The following is a 6,044-nucleotide window of genomic DNA, read 5'->3' as shown; positions in this document are numbered from 1 at the left end:
ACGGTGGCGATGGTGAGCTTATCTTGTGACGTGTCACACGTCTCCGGGCTCTGTCTTGCTAATATTAGTCTTGAGTGTGGTGGCTGATGACACCTCCGATTGGGCCAGTGATTCTTGAAGTCACTGCTGTGTGCCAGAAAGGCTTCTGCGAAACCTGATTAAGAAGGAAGGGTTCAGAACATCCTGAGGACACGATCAGACATTCTCAATTTATTTTTATTTTGTGTATGTGTTTTTTTTTCCCTGCACACATGTATATGCACCATGTGCATACCTGGTGCCTCAGAAATGGACATTGGGTCCCTTGGAACTAAAGTTACCAAAAGTAGGTAATGGGAACCCAATCTGTGTCTCCTGCCAGAGCAGCAAGGGCTCTTCACTGCTGGGCCTCATCTCTCTAGGCCCTCAACCAAGACACGTGTCCATCCAGTCAGTCCCCTCTGTCTGGCCATCCGTTCACCCAGCTGTCTGTCTGTCTGTCCACTTGGCCCTCATCCTCCATTGCCATCCCTCTGTCCTGGTAAATCCTTTGCTCTATCATCTCCCAAATAGCTTAACTCGGGGGCACCGTTGCATCGGGGGTGCCCACCCACAGGCGCACTTCCCCTCACGCTAGGACACATCAGACTGTTGTCTACAGATGCTTGGGGTGAGCAGCGCAGACGCTCTGATGGGTGAGCTGGGATGGCGCAATGACAGCAGCGGGTGGAAACAAACAATTCTGTTAGCCGGATTGAGGAAACTGTGGCTGTTCTCTGAAGAGCGGAAACTTCAGCTGTGGGGAGATGGGGGTGCTCAGAGTGTCTAGAGCCTTGGGAATCCCAGGGCTTTGAGGGACTTCAGGGTGATTGTTCTCTGTGACTGGGGAAAGCCTAGATGGAAGGGGTGAGCCACTCCTGCACTTCCCACCTGGGTGGAGCTGTGTCCCCGCGCTGGGAGGGGAAACCCTCCCAGGGGCTGTGGCAGGCGACTCCTGGGGTCAAGGCCGGACAGTAGACAGTGGCTGCACAAGGCCAATTCTTCATGCCCCTGTCATCCTGGAATTCTCTGATGTTAAAAAACAAACAAACAAACAGATTGAGATTGTCTATTAGACTAGGGAGAAGATTTCTCCTCCCCCCCCCCCCCCGGAAATGTGTTGAAGAGTTCAACCAGAGGAAAGCAAAAAAACATGAGGAGGAGCTGGGAGCCCATAGAGAGCTGGATGCCGTCCTCAGAAGGATGCGAGATTGGTACCTGTCACCAGGATGCCCGTATCTTGTCACCACTGGAAGACTAAGGGGCAGGGGCGAAGGAGAGTGGGACTCATATCAGTGTCACATGGTGGGCCAGGTTTTGCAGACGTGTGAGCACGGAAGGAGCAGGGCAGGCCTGGGCTGTGGGGGGCGGGGCAGGAAGGACCACCTTTCCCATCTGTTCCTGTGCGGAAGTCTTGTGCCAGTGGAGTGACTGCTTAGAAGAGAAGCCTGACGGAACCTCTGAAGAGCTAAGTAAAGCGATGCATGTACTGTGACAAAATGCCTGACAAAATGGAAGGGAGGGAGGGAGGGCTTGATTTGACTCACAGTCTAATGGTGCAATCATCTTTGTGAGGAAGTCGGAGCAGGAGCGGGAGGAGGCTGGTCACATGGCACCCACAGTCAGGAAGCAGACAGAGATGGATGCTGGTGCTCAGTACACTTCTTCTACTTCTTCTTCTTCCTCCTCCTCCTCTTCCTCCTCCTCCTCCTCTTCTTCCTTCTCTTCTTCCTCCTCCTCCTTCTCCCCCTCCTCCTCCCCCTCCTCCTCCTCCTCCTCCTCCTCTTCCTCCTCCTCCTCCTTCTCTTCCTCCTCCTCCTCCTCCTCCTCCTCCTCCTCCTCCTCCTCCTTCAGTTCATCCTGGGACCCCAGCCCATGGGACGGTATCACTTACACTCAGGCTAGATCTTCTGTGCTCAGTTAAACCTCCCAGGAAACACCACCTCATAGACACACCCCCAGGGGATTCCAAATCAAGGAGAGTTGACAGGGAAGACCATCATCAGTAGTGAAAAGCTCAGCATTTCAAGGAAGGTACCTGTCAGTAGCACAGGCGTTCTGTCAATGCTACATCCGGGAGAAGCAAAAGTACTGTCTGTGATGTTGCCGTGGCAGGGAGGGACTTGAGAGATTTAACAGAAACCGGGCAGCAGGGCTGGAGCAATGAGAGCCTGAGCTGTGGAGGCAAGGCCACTGGTGTCACAGCCTTCCGCGTGATCGCCCACCCCAGCTCTCTCCGTCACTCTTCCCCTCACAGCGGCACACTGGGCTTCTGTTCTGCAAAGCTGGAAAATGTTTTCCTAGGACTGCAGAGCTGATGCAGTGCCCAGCTCTCTCCAGGCAGGGGCAGCACCTCTTAAAGTTGCTTTAAGAATTAAAGTTGATGAGCACCATAAGAGCTGTGGTTATCAGGTGATTCTGGCCTCCTGGGCCTGACAGACAAGCCTCCCATTAATCCAGCCCACATTCCTGGCAACTGTGCTTCACTGTAAAGATAGGATTAACTTAACTCTGTGTACTTGTGTTCAACAAGCCATGTGACAGGCTTATTGTAAATTCCTCAGAAAATAAAGAAAATAGAATCCTTTCCTGTCACCTGGGTGAAACTATCACACACGTTAAACAGATATAAAGTGTCCCTAGTGGAAAAGAGAATGTCAGAGCTCATGCCTGTAATTCCAGCACGTGGGAATCTGAGGCAGGAGGATTGCCAGTATGTGATCAGCCTGGGCTACAGGGTAAGGCTTACTTCAGCCAAAACATCTGAGAGAAGGAGAGAAAAACACAGAAAGAGAGAGGGGTGAAGGAGGAGGGCAGGGGGAGGAGAGAGATCCCATTACATTAGCTGTACCCCGTCTTATCCTGGCCCCAAATGCTTCTGATTGTTTTCTGTCGCCCTTTCTTCTACAGATTCCCATAGCTCCTTTGCCTCTGTTATCTGAGAATCGATAAAGTGCGGATTCTGTCCCCCTGGCATCAGATACAAACCGCGTGGCTTCTGGTCTGAGAAGCCCCCGCAGTTCTAAGCATTGGGTTGGTATCCCGGAGGCCCAGAGGCCTGGGACCAAGCACAGGCAGCTGACACTCTGGTTTCTGCTGTTGCATCTTTCCGTACAGCTTGGAAGACCCTGCCAAGGCTTGTTGTGGGACTCACCCACTAGACCCACACAACCTTGTCAGATCACAATGCCACACCACGCCTCCGGCCGCCAGGGCAAGCTCGCTTGTCTCATGGCGGCTGCTCTTGCTCAGGCCTGGCCTCTCCTCCTGTCTCTGAGAACTGACCATAGGTAAGTACCTGCCCAGTAAACAAGCCATTGCTTCAAAGCCACGGGACAGATCTGTGGGTAGGAAACATTGATCCCTCGAGGCATGCATGCGTATCAGCTGTCTCGGACTTCAGTCCACAGGCTCTAAGCTCTAGGATGGAGCCTGAGCTCCAGGGACCTCAGCGACATTCCGAAATAAGCCACCAGAGGGCGCACCGAGCCGCTCTGCAGGTCCTGGGTGGGCGTGGCTGGAGCCACCAAGGCTCAGCCTGTTCAAGTCAAGGAGGAAGATACCAAGCTAGACAGAACATCATGGGTGATTAGCTGCAAGGCAGAACTAGAGGGCCACAGGAATTGACTAGTCTCCGTTGTGAGGGCAGAGATCGCTATCCAGCTGGGAGGAGTCTCTGCAGGAGGATCAGGTCCCTTCTGGGATGAAGAGACGATTGTCTGGGACCCCAGTACCCACTGAGATGAACTCAGATACAAGAGGGAACCCAGCTCTGTCTCCACTAGAACTTGAGGCTGGTTGGACAGAGGAATTTGGACGAAGACTCTCAAGTTTGGAGCTCTTTGGCCTTTAAAAAATATGTACATTTTTCAGTCAGATATTTTGTTTGTTGCTATGGAGCCATTGAGTGCTGTGAACGCCGTGGATACCGATTCCCAGCCAGGCCAACCGACTATGAGGCTTTCGTGTTCTGTGAATCGTCACTGTAGCCTGTGGATTGCAGCTTTGCTTTTGAGTTTAATCTTCTGCTTTTGTTATCTGTGTCTTCGGGTCATATTTTAAAACTCTTTGCAGAATCAGCCTTTTCAAGGGTTGAACTCCCTAACTGGCTGTCCATCCGACACATCAGCCTCAAAGACATGTACCTATAAGCAAGGAGAGACTGGAAGACAGTGATCAACGTGGGAAGACTGGTCAGAGGTTGGGATAGCCTCCAAAATGATGAGGCTAGCCTGGACCACACAGTGAGCTCCAGGATGGCTACAAAGGAGCAACAAACGCCTAAAAAGAACAGGCCATTTAGAACATTTTAAGAGTATTACTCTAATCATTTTTTTTTTACCGTTTCTACAGGCACAATTGCCTATTCATACAAATCCTTGTTATCCAGATTCACTTCTTTTCTCTTGCCTTAGTGAGTTGGCTCCATTACACACTGATAAATGTGTCCTCTTGACTGTGTTCCATGACTCTCACAGACATTACTAACAATTTTTTCTTTAAATATTTTTTGCCAGATAGTTGTGTAAAATTTTCCAAGGCTCTCAAGAGTATTTAAAATTTTTGTTTATTGGGCTCTTTAGCACCAAGATTTCTTTTTGATTCTTCTTTAATGGTCTCTCTCTCTCTCTCCTCTCTCTCTCTCTCTCTCTCTCTCTCTCTCTCCCCCCCCCCCTCTCAAAACTAATTATTTTCAGTTCTTTGATTCTTTGTCAGGGAGTTCACCACCTTCTTTTCCTTCAGGTTGTCACTATGGAGTTACTGTACGTTTTATGCTTTCGTCCTCTTGTGTCTCTACAGTGATCTTTGCATAGCTGTGGATCAGCTGCCAGTGTCCCAGGAAGACTTTCACAGTGAGTGGCACTCTCCTGGTCAAGTGTCCTTGCATGTTGCTTGGATATGCTGGGCTGGCTTTTGGTTCCAGGTGGACACTTCAGCATTAGCAATATCTGAGACTGTGGGGTTTCACTGTCAGCTGGGAGGCAGCTTTCTCAGGTGGGGCAGGCTTGCTGTGGCTTTGGGAACCAGGTGGTCAGCTGCAGGTGTGGGGTTCTTGCCAGTTTCCACAGGCATGTAGGCTGTATGGTTGCTTTTTTTTTTTTTTTAAGAAAAAATATATATATTGTTCTGCCTTCATGAAGAGGGCACCAGATTTCATTATGGATGGTCATGAGCCACCATGTTGTTGCTGGGAATTGATCTCATGACCTCTGGAAGAGTAAACCAGTGCTCTTAGCCTCTGAGCCATCTCTCCAGTCACCACATGGCTACTCTTGAAGGTTACTACTGAGGCAGGCACAGCTGGAACACCAGCTGATGGAGAAGTCTTTAGCCCTTCCTGTCTGAGGGAGGATCTGCTTTGCTTCTTGGGAAAAAGGGCCCACTCATACTGTGCCCTTCCCCACTGAGACACCTACAGCACAGACCCACCTTGATGCTCACTGACGAGGGTCCATGCAACAGCCCAGCCCAGCTCTGTGAACTATCCAGATGGCCTGCCTACCCTCCCATAGACTTGTGGGCATCTGGACAGCCCATCTGGATCAGCTTCACGTACAGCGTCTCCTGTGAAAGTCAGATGGCTGTTTCCATCCTCTAGCTGCCCATGCCAGGAGGGGCACAGCTGTGGCCTCCTGCTTTCTCCTTTGACACTGGCTTGAGGTTGATGTAGAGGGACAGAGGGCAGCAGCTTTGTGCCCTTATATTTCAGCTCACCACATGTGCTCCATGGTATCATTACCACACCCTCACTGCACCCCAGGACTCTTCCTTGAATGCTCCAGCAAAAATATCTATTTGGGCCCTTTGTGTGGAGGGACATGTGCTAGGCATCTCTATTCAGCTGTCTACCTGGCATCCTGAAATAGAATTATTTTTAAATAAAAAAGATTCATCTGCTTCTTTTTAAATTTATATTTGTGTGTACCAGGGGCACAGAGATGCCTGAAGAGGCCAGAAAAGGGTGTTGGATCCCACGGAACTGGCATTGCAGGTGGTTGTGGCCGCCGTGTGGGTGTTGGAAACTG

General features: G+C 50.6%; 1 long non-coding RNA gene across 1 annotated transcript; it reads right to left on the bottom strand.

The window, feature by feature from the left end:
- Positions 1 to 948: 948 nt before the first annotated feature.
- Positions 949 to 4,628, bottom strand: LOC311594441. Its single transcript, XR_014778092.1, has 4 exons — positions 3,317 to 4,628; positions 2,057 to 2,194; positions 1,237 to 1,521; positions 949 to 1,047 (listed from the first exon to the last, which is right to left on the bottom strand). It is a non-coding gene; the product is annotated as an uncharacterized lncRNA (long non-coding RNA).
- Between the last annotated feature and the right edge of the window lie 1,416 nt (positions 4,629 to 6,044).

Source organism: Acomys minous (assembly GCF_964271855.1).
Source record: "Acomys minous genome assembly, chromosome: 3".
NCBI lineage: Eukaryota > Metazoa > Chordata > Mammalia > Rodentia > Muridae > Acomys > Acomys minous.
The sequence above is the reverse complement of the archived record's forward strand: the minus strand, read 5'-3'. Positions and strand labels throughout refer to the sequence as shown.